A 10,752-nucleotide genomic window follows, 5' to 3' on the forward strand; every position below is an offset into this window, starting at 1 on the left:
CAGAAAACAGTGAATAAGGAACTACTGTTCACTGTTTCTTCCAGTGCAAGTCCTGCAGATCAAATAATGTTAATAGCAAGCTCAAATGAAAGTGAGGCACTTTTTCCATGAAACAGTTTGCTACAGGAAACTGTGAATACTGAATGCTTACATCAATTTCAAAAGCCCTGCAACAAATTCATAGAGGAGAAACCTGTTAGGCACTATTAAACATAAGGAAACTGGCTGCAGGTCAGGAAGCCCTGGAGCAGTCTCAGCTGTGTAATCTGTGCCACGTCACGTGAGCTGCTCTTACATTCCTTCTTAGCCAGCCCCTATTGCAATATGCTACATCAACACAATACTGACATAGAAGAGCCTTGGAGTTGGTCAGATGTGGCCATTTCTGTTTCTGGCACAGCAGCTTTGCCTGCACAACCATAACTGTTCATGGGCCACTTGGCTACTTGTGCTGGTAACACAGCAAGAGCACATCATCACCCTGCTGTTGGGCTCCCCATATGATAGAAACTAGTTTACACATGCTTTGAGCCCACTATAGCTAAAGAGATGGAGAGACAAGCTGAATCTAACTGCTATTTATGTTTATTTACAGCAATTTGCTCAAACGTGGACTTTCACCATTAAAACGTAACAGCATAAATATGCATATAGTAAATCCCAGTCAAAAAGTAAATTAGCAAGATGCCAGCTACCTTATCTCTCCTCTTCATTTACATCGTGACTTATCGCAGTTGACATTTCAGTAAGCCTGTAGTAGCTGCTCTGAATTTGAACATTCATAAGAAGAAGATGCAATACACTGGCTTTGATGTCAGTAGAATGTCAGTCTCTGCCTACTTTGTTCAGTCTGAACTTAATTGCAGGAACTGCATTAATAGTCAACATAAGCCATCTGTTTAAACATGTGTGTTTTGGAAAGAAGTGCCGTGTACAATAAACACACTCACTGTAATGACTCATATATCTGTTTATGTGAAACGAGGATTTGGCAATTTCCCTCACAAAAACATTAAATTACAGGCTAAAAGCAGTTTTATATCAATTTCATTTGTTTACGTGGCAGGTCTGATGGTTTGACAGTTTTGATGCAGTCTGAGAAGTATGTGAGCCATGAGGCTGCCGAACCTCACTGTTTTACCAGCCTTCACTCAAGAACCTGTTTGATAAGTCAGAGCTGCCCCGAGAAATGTCAGCAGTTCATGGAGTTCAGTGGCTGAGAGACACACAGAGGTACATTCACAAAATGTTCTTCAATGCCTTTGGCCAGGGTGCACAGGGAGGAAGGGCACTGCTGTCCAGGTCCGATAGAGTGGTTAACAGCAGAACATCCCAAGTAAGCATGGTGTGACTGGCAGCCTCGCTAGGCAGTGCATGTAACCACTGCAGACCCATGAATGACCTACTTTCATAAGCATTACACTGAAGTTCAATCAGTGATTTTGCACGAGGTGAAGCTGTTCCCCTCTCCTTTGCAAACTGAAGCTTCTTCAAACAGGAAAAATCAGAAATATGCCACCTCTCATTTTATCTATCAGACTACCACAGGAAAGCAGGTTTTAATTTCCCTTTTCTTCCTTGTAAATGCATATAAGGTGTTACTTTTAAGAGTGAAACAAGATGCCATTAGATATCTTTTCTGGTGCCATTTCTAAGTAAGCTTTGTTAAATTAATCATGATAATTCACTGGTGCCTCAGTCTCTTCAGCAGCAGAATAAATCATGAATTATCTAGTTTTATACACACTGATGGAGAGTCTGGCTGCCTGCTTCCCACTCGCATGTCCAGAGTAGACTTCTGTTACATTTATCACTTGCAGACAAACAAAACATATATGGGTGACAGCTTAGAGCAGAGGCTCAGAAACTGCTGGAGAGGAAACATATAGTAAAAGCAAATGGTAAATTAGCAACTATTACCTTTTCTCCCCTGAGAAGTTAGTCTGACATTAGTATAGCCCTGCTTTTTTTCTTTTTTTTTCTGGAATGATTTTAAATTCATGAGAGATACAAGAAGCCCTCATTTTGTTTCCTTAATCTTGCTGTTGCCCAGCCTGCTTGGTCCAACGGGCTGTAGTGTTGCATTAGATGAGGTCAGTGATGTTTTAAGATGTACTCTAATATCAGCAGTTTCCTCTTTTGTTTTTCCTAGTTTATATATCTGAGGGAATTCTACACAGTAGATAATGTTTATATTTCTGTGACTTTGAAGTGGACATGGTCTCAAGAAACCTGCAGGACTTAGTTTTAAGTAAGATTTTCTTATATCTCCTGTTTTGTGGTTTACAGAATGTTTGGTAGCAGAGGCCTGTATGCATTTAAGTGTATTTATGTAGCTAGCAGAAATATCCCACCCTAACCTATGTATGAAACCATTGTCCCCTTTGACTGCTTATTGGCTCCTAACAGTGTTTTATTCAAATTCTGTACCCCACCTTATCCTTTCAACAGACAGTCCTCCCATCACACATACTGAATATTTACACCCATCAGAAGTTCCTAGCATGGAGAAACATGCATCCAACCTGCCCCGTATCAGCACTTCAGACGCACTAAGCTCTTAGAGCATCTTGGTGACACATTTATTTGTATTAACAAATTCAGCTCATCACTAGAAACATCTGTGTTCACAGCTTTAAAGATTTTGTATCTGCGAAACACGATCAATCCAAATAGCTTGAGATTTTTGTTGGACAAACAAACATCAACAATCACAAATATACCAAAGAAATGGTGATTTTTTCAGCAGTCATGAAACCTATTCTCAAATTCCTTTATCAGAATGGAAAGCATGGCTGCATATTTGTCATTGTTCAGAGGACTGTATTTAGCCAATGTAACAAAATGCATAAAATTATTTGCCACAGCTTGATTTAGCACTGCACAGAGCCCTCTGCTCATGCTGGTTTCAGCCCTGACTGCTGTCTTGGTGCTGAGCAATGGGTGCATACCAAGGGTCAGGCCAAGCCACTTGGCAGGGAACAGCCACCAAAATGGCACAGGGCAGGGAACGCAGGATGCACTGTGCAGGGATGCATGTGGCCCATGGCCCAGAGGTCCAGGACATGTCCAGGTCATCTCCTGAGGTCCCTAACAGCATCAACTATCCTGTGATTATGAAGTTGACAGAAAGTCATGGACCAATGTCCTAACAAGGGCTGATTTTCATTAGAAATAAGAGTTCAAACTGCTACTAAGTTCTTATCAAGAAAAAGTGAACTATGAGTAGTATCCAGTCTTGAAACAGTATTTATTTACAACAAAGAACAATGAGTGGAAATACAAATAAGTGAAGCAGATTAGCTCCGTGTTGATAATCCTAGCTCCACATCTTGTTTTTAAACTTTATCAGTTTCTCCTCTAGTAACTTCTCTCAGATTGTGCTGGATTTTGACCTTTAAAAGGTCCCACAAATCAAGTATCTCTTTTTTTTTCTGTTTACATTCGTGCAGTTCCCAAGTTTTCTGCCATCTGGCTGTTCTGTGTTAACGTCCTGTCTTCTGGACGCAGGTGGTAACCTGCTAGCATGCCAGATCATTCACTACCATCTGGGGCATGCTATTGCCCAGTAACTTCCATCCAGGCCCATTCCTAAGGCAACCTTAGCTCATTCATTCCTACAGGTATTTTTAAAGCTGATGGTTAAATGAAACCATATGCATTTTCAGAACAATACAGAAGTGTGCTTCACATAATCCACATTTGGCATGCATTTACTGAATGTGCCCATTCCTTTCCACTAAAAATGTTCAGGATAAATCTTAGAAGTCTCACTACTGAAGTTTTACACAGATTTGGATCATGTCTAGTGCTTCCAGTGGGAATAGCTCTGTTTTACCAGTATTTTCATATTAATGGTTTTGTTTTAGATTTCTCTTACAAAGCTGGAGAATAGTATGGGGAATATTCTGAATGGAAATCAGAAGTTTTGTCTTCATGAGAAAGATGTAAAATGATTTCTCAGCTGCATTGCATCCTCTGTCAGGGCATGGGAATAATCACCCTCTCTGAGAAAATGTTTCTGCAGACAGTTGCAGCTACTTAGATATTCTTTACATAACCCCACAAGACAACACCTCCACCTGCCATCACAAATGGACTACACGTGGCATGATTCTTCCCCCTGGCTGTGCCAAGTACTTTGTTGTCTTGTTGCTAACATGGTTAGCTATTGCTTCACAGCTCTTTTCCTGGAAGAAGAAACTGGTTACAACTGGGAGAGAGAAGACAAAGAGGTGTTTATGTAGGAATCAGAGAATCTCAGAATGGTTTGGGTTGGAAGGGACTTACAGTCCATCCAGCCTCAGCCATGGGCAGAGTTCTCACCCACCAGATCAGGCTGCCCATGGCCCCATCCAGCCTGGCCATGATTGCCTCCAGGTTATTTGGAAGCACAATTTACACACTGGTGTGTATATATCCTTTTCCCAATGATTCCACTGCGTGTAGTTTCTCATAACTTAATAATATAGCTAACAATGCAGTTAATAATACAGTTTTGTAATATAATATAGTTAATAATGCAGCTTCCTAACAGTGGTTTTAGCTTTAGCCAAACCAGCCTGTACTATTGAAGAAGTTTAATTTCAAAAGGTCAGTTACACCCTTCATATGAGTTCAGGAAAGCACACTGTTTAGCAGATAACCTTTACACAAAGCAAAAGCAGATACTGGACAAACAGTATATCTCAGAGCCCTGTAAGTGCACCTTGCAACTATGGGTTATATTTAGCTCTAACCTTGTTTTGAGAACAAGGTCAATCAGATCTCATGTTTGGGAAATTCAGGACACAGTTCTTGCAGGTGGCACCATCTGAGCCCCTCTGAAATGGACACTCACTGCTAGAGGTCACATTCACTTCCGCCAGCCCTATGCCCTGAGAACAGACAGGGGCATGAGTCCCAGGCGTAACTCACTTATGGCATGTAATGAGGCAGTCTTGCACTGCTCAACTATTCATGCAAATGAAGCTCTCCTTATGCTCAGCAAAGAGCAAGAGATCATTATACAGTGAGCTGGTATTACCAGCTGTAGGTTTGTGGCTACAGCCTATGGAGCAGACAGAATATGTCACCATTCTCGTTGCTGATTTGTGTTGCCTGTATGCTCCTACGTTGATTTGAGACTGCAGAGCTGAATTACTGGCTTGAAGAAGCTTCAACATATGAGGCAAAATAATTAGGGGTGTGAGAGTCATTGTTGATCAGAGGCACTATTTCATCATCAGTGACACTGCTCTTACCAACACTCAGGATGAGCCATTTGCCTAGGTGATATTCCTATATAGGTTTCAACTCTAAGTCAGCATCAGCTTCAGCACAGCTTACCAATCCCTAGAGGCCAGGCAGATGTTCTTGTGAAGCCTGTTTTTAATGTCTAGGCTTTGCCGCTCTGTTTTAAGTGTGTCAGAACAGTGCTGGGGTCCCCGCTGTAGCTCTAGCATCCAGCACACAAAAGCCAGCTGTGCCCAACTGATCCCCAAAATCTGATGGTTGGATCCCAGCAAGAAGAAAATCTGGCAAATACAGTTCTGCTATAGGCACTGGACTAAAGCTAACGTGCACTCAACCAGAGTTTCATTTACAATCACAGTTACATAGATCAAATAATCTGCTGAAGTCAGAGAAACATCAGACAAACTTAGGCTGGCTCTGTCATTTCAAGACAGCAGTTATTTTTATTTTTACTGAAATGATAAATTCAAGTTAATTGCTCACTGGGAGTGGCTACTGGTTAGGACAGGAAGGTTCTGTGCACACAATGAACAGAGCAAGGATTGAAGTTAAACGGTTAGGTGTGAAAACTTAATAAACTGTGTTTTGGTAAGGGGAAGATAGAAATAATCATGGGAATTTGAGCAGTGCCACTCAGCTACTCTAGCTCATCCTTGAGATGTGAGAAAGCAAGCATCTTTAGTATGAGGCTCTTATTCAAGTGCTCTTCTCAGTGTGTTTCTTGCCTATTATGTGAAGGCAAAAGGGAACTCTTCAGGCAACTGAGGAACATCATGAGACAAAGCCACACAGCCACGTAAAACCAACAGCAATGAGGAATATGCAAGCACTGGAGAACTATACTTGTGTGACCTCCTGGACGTCACAGCAGCAGTTTAAACACACAGGCTGTGACCTGTTTCCCTGTACATGGCTCCCCAACTAAGCAATCTAATGAAGACCCAGAACTTTGGCTGGTTATCTTACTTTAGAAAACAAAAAGGCACTCGATTTCTTTTGTTATCAACCCTGTCACTCACCTTATGGTCTTCCACATGCCTCCTGAGTTTGCTCTGAAAGGGGTGAGAAATGCAAGTAGAAAAGTCATTAAGCTTCAACAGGAAGGAAGTGAACTAGAAAATCTTGTTCAGTGTTTTTCTGTCTAGTACATGCGATGCTTGGCAAGGTCAGGTTCTCACTGTACCACTCAGGACAGATAATTTTGCAACATTACAACATTTATGAATAGAAATAGAAAAGGAATAACAGAGGGAATTAAAAAAAAAATGGAAATCCAAAGACATAGCTGTCTGGTGACCTGTGATGGTATCAAGGCAAAAAGAGGATGTCATTTCTTATAATCTGTTGTCTTACATGGTCTTATCATCAGCTGTTTGTTGGATCCTCTTCTCATCTTTGGTACTGTGCTCAATTATCCATTGTTAAACACCACAGTGGTTTAGCAGTAGCCATTTCTATTCCTCACAGGAGCAAAGACCCGCTGGAAGCTCTTTTCCTTGTAAACCCCTTAAATACAAAGAAACTGGCGGCATAAAGCATGACTCCCTTAAGTGATGCAAGCACAGAGGAAGTAGCTCTTCTTCCCTTCTCCACTGTCTGTGTGATGCTGTGCACAGTCCAGGCTGAGAGCTAGTTTCAGGCATCTGAAGTCTACCAATTCCTGCCACCTGCGTTTTCTATCAGTCAGTTTTCTGCACAGAAGGTTAGTTCACGGACACTCTGGAACGTTCAACTTCCTTTTACCTTCACTAGGAGGAAAGATAATCCAGAAGGATTTTAAAAGAATGAAAGAAAGATTGGTTTTCTTCTAACACGCTATTAATAATGTTAATATTTCTAGAGTGCATTTTAGTGGCAGTCCTCAGCATTATGTCTGTATTGAATACCATCTTATTTAAAAATGCATGTGAATTTTACGTGGCTCTGTGCGTGTGTGTTCGGAATACGTGGTAATGGAAGATAGATAGCATTTAATTATGCCATTTGTTTCATCACCGTAAGGCTACTGTTTGTTTTAACCAAACATCCTGCTACAAAAAGCCATCAATAGATGTGACTCATTACCTTTCCTACCTTGACCAAATATCATGCCCAACAATTCAGCCCCCTGTGCAAGCTGAAGACCTCTAATCTAGATGCAGGACAGGCAGGAGACTGAAGCAGGCAGTAGTTACTGGAGAGCACAAGGATGGCCCAGTGAACACGTGGCCTGTGGCACTCCTAGGGATTTCTCCAGGACAGCTTTCCTGACCTGGGGCAAATACCCTGGTGTCCCAAATGCAGGTTTTCCACAAATTTATACATTTGTCTACCTTTTTGTCCCCCTGCTTTCTGAGTTACGTTATATCAAATCCAAAGAAATTTTCCCACAACGCTTTCAGTTTTCCCCTGCATCCTCTACAGTGGCCATCCTCTTTCAAGAGCTCCTTCCCAGGATGGGCTCAGAGACAGCAGAGGTGCCATTTTCAGCACTGCCTTTTCAGAGCTGGTCTGAAAAAACAGGAGCAGCATGGAACAAGTGGTGCCATAGATAGAATGTGATACTGCAGTAACTGTGTCTCCTAATCCCTGATCTGCACATCTGTGCACTCAGGCTTTTGAGGTCATAGGTATTTCCTTCCCATGGTGCTATTGCTGATATTTACATGAAAAGTAGCACAGTTACAGGAACTGCATTTTACACTGCATAGTGCTATCTGCACAGGTTTGTTTCTGATCTAATAATCAGGACAATGGCATCAAAATAGGGAAGTACTTGCTTTTTGCAGTAATGTTTGTCCACAACCATCTGAAGAGGCATGACTGAAATAACTCTGTTTCAGAAGGCCAGCACAATGAGTACATCCAGTGCAGCAGAAACAGACAATATTTGCATAGCAAAACAAGAGCATGGGATCTCAGCAGTAAGAACTTATTTTCTCAAATATTTGTCACTGTTTTTAAAGCATGCTGTTACCAGGTGATTCTTTGGCCAGTGAGCACCACTGAGCACCTCTGATCACACTGCTCCAAACTGGAGTTCTGTCTGAGAGAGCAATGTAGCGTACCACTTTTTCATATATGGCATTTTAAAAGTTAGAAGACTTCTGATCAGGACTTGCTTAACTCTGAGGAGCTGTTTTTGAGTGCTAGCAGGTGGATTTTCTTCTTGCTGTTGACTCACACTAGCACTGAAGCATCACGACTTTTTTCAGGTTGACGTATCCGGTTGCATTCTTGTTTGCTCATGCAGGTGTTTTACGTACAGCCCCAGGACAACTGACGCTACTGGAAAGCAGCTGCAGCATAGGCAGCATTGTAGGAATTCACCACTTCAGTCTAGTTCAGCTCTGAGCTCACAAGAAAATAAGCCCAAGTCATCCCTTAGCAGGCAAGCCTATCATCAAACTTCTGTAAGATAACTTGCTCAGGAATAAGTTGTTTTATAAAGAACATTAGAAACAGCTCAATGCTCTTTCTCTTTCAGCTGACCAGAGGTGAAGGTTTTCCTCTCCAAACACCTGACCACATGAGCCTAGCTGGAAACTTATTTCCCTATTACAGGAATGAAGGACTTTCTCCAAGTACTTCATTCCATCCCTGCGTGATGAAAGATAAAAGTTTACAACCACCTGCCATCTGTTTCTGATGCTAGAAAATACATTATGCCCTTTGGCATGGTGAAGAGAACATGCAGGAAAGATCCCGTAATTGTGTACGAATGGCTGATGGGGAGCAATAAAAGGGACACTGCTCTCAGCAGCATTCGTGCAGTGGAGCCTCCAGAGCAGCTTCCCACCTCAGCTGTTCCACCTTTTTGTCCCCACGGTACAGCAGTGGCACAGCATGGGGACATGCACTGTGGTGTGAGTGAAGCGAACCTCTGACACCACAAATGTTGTCTTCTGTATTTCATCAGCCTGCTTCTCCATGTGGGTATACCTGTGAAGGAACTTCAGGTTCCAAGGACTAAAAATGTCATCTGCCTGAGGAAGAAGCACTTGATTTCCTCTGGGGAATTCAATACAAGAAGAGAAAAGCAGGAAGAAACGGCTCATTTGTAAGCCAGTCTGGCATACAGTGAGTGTTTAAAAAGGCTTCGTTTCTTTTGCAGCAGTACTGATTCTTCCTTGGAGTTCTGCTTCTTAATTTCACTTCTCCCCACTGGCTTTGTGTGTTCTCCAGTAGCCAGTTTGCCCAGACTCAAGGATTCAGGTGTCAGTGTATCACCTCCTGCTGTGCAAATACATATCAGAACATTTAATTCTCTGCTTTAGCACCGAGGGATTACTATTACATTTGATTTTAATCATCTTCTGGAATATACCCAGCCCTTTCACTGTGCAAGTTATGCTTTGTACAGAGATTGTTTTAAGAAGTTTTCACGTGAGATGGACCAAGGACTAGCACTGAGCACTCACCATCACACTCAACATCTCTTGGGCTTTTTCTGCTATTCCAAGGAAGAAAATCCTTCCTGGGTTAGTTAAGCCCGAAAGAGAATTAAATACTTTGGTGGCCAGGCAGTACCACAGCCTCCCATGAACAGGCCCATGGATTGCACACAGCTGTACTCTTGCCAGAATGGAGCAGGGGGAGGATCTGCTAGAAATCTATTTGAAGGAGCTTTTAAGCTGTAGATTTGGCATAAGCAAAGCCCTGTTTTTACAGCCTCATAATGAACTCTGAAAAAAACCTTCTCCTATGGCCCCGTGCCTATCTACCTGTAATTTAATCAAGGGGGGGCAGCAGCAGTCCTGGACTTTCAAGACAATTTCTGCCTCCTCGCACTTGCGCAGCCCACCTCAGCAGAGAAAAAAAATGGGAAAAAAAGGGAAGGAGGAAGTGCCTCAAGAATGCAGCTTTAAAGTTCTTATGACATTAAAGCCAGCACCTCAGCCACTGGATGTTTGCTGATACAGTACAGAAAAAGGTGATCCTTATTTTATCCTAATGCCTTGAAGAAGGTACACGGCAAGTTCATAGCTGAAGCAGGGATTCCCTGCAGAGATTCCAAGCCATCTTTTGTCTGTCCAGCATTGATCTGCCTGCCTTAGTTTATGAAGGGATGCAGAAGCTCAGTTGCTGAGAGCTAGAATCACAGAATCACAGAATCACAGAATCACCCGGGTTGGAAGGGACCTCAAGGATCATGTAGTTCCAACCCCCCTGCCTAGCAGGGCCACCAAACACACACATTCAGATCAGGTTGCCCAGGACCCTGTCCAACCTGGCCTTAAACACATCCAAGGACGGGGCATCCACAACCTCCCTGGGCAGCCCGTTCCAGGGCCTAACCACTCTCCTTGTATAGAACTTCCCCCTAACATCCAACCTAAATCTTCCCTCCTTCAACTTGGATCCATTTCCCCTAGTCCTGCTGTTGTCAGCCCTTTTGAAGAGTTTACTCCCCTCCTGGGTGTAGGTTCCCTTCAGGTATTGATAGGCTGCAATGAGGTCACCCCGCAGCCTTCTCTTCTCCAGGCTGAACAAGCCCAACTCCCTCAGCCTGTCCTCATAGGGGAGGTGCTCCAGCCC

At 42.7% G+C, this 10,752-nt stretch overlaps 1 long non-coding RNA gene across 8 annotated transcripts in view; it reads left to right on the forward strand.

Annotated features, from left to right (window-relative positions):
* The window catches only part of LOC122163246, a 30,863-nt gene extending 20,563 nt beyond the window's left edge, over positions 1-10,300 (forward strand). For 2 of the 8 annotated variants that reach the window (XR_006169859.1, XR_006169860.1), the window contains one exon: positions 1,067-1,638. This is a non-coding gene — a long non-coding RNA (uncharacterized LOC122163246). The other 6 variants (XR_006169864.1, XR_006169861.1, XR_006169865.1 and 3 more) reach the window with 6 other exon arrangements.
* The last annotated feature ends 452 nt before the right edge of the window (positions 10,301-10,752 follow it).

This window comes from Centrocercus urophasianus, unplaced genomic scaffold (assembly GCF_019232065.1).
Source record: "Centrocercus urophasianus isolate 14NV4802_14NV808 unplaced genomic scaffold, USGS_Curo_1.0 seq_23, whole genome shotgun sequence".
In the NCBI taxonomy this organism is placed as follows: domain Eukaryota; kingdom Metazoa; phylum Chordata; class Aves; order Galliformes; family Phasianidae; genus Centrocercus; species Centrocercus urophasianus.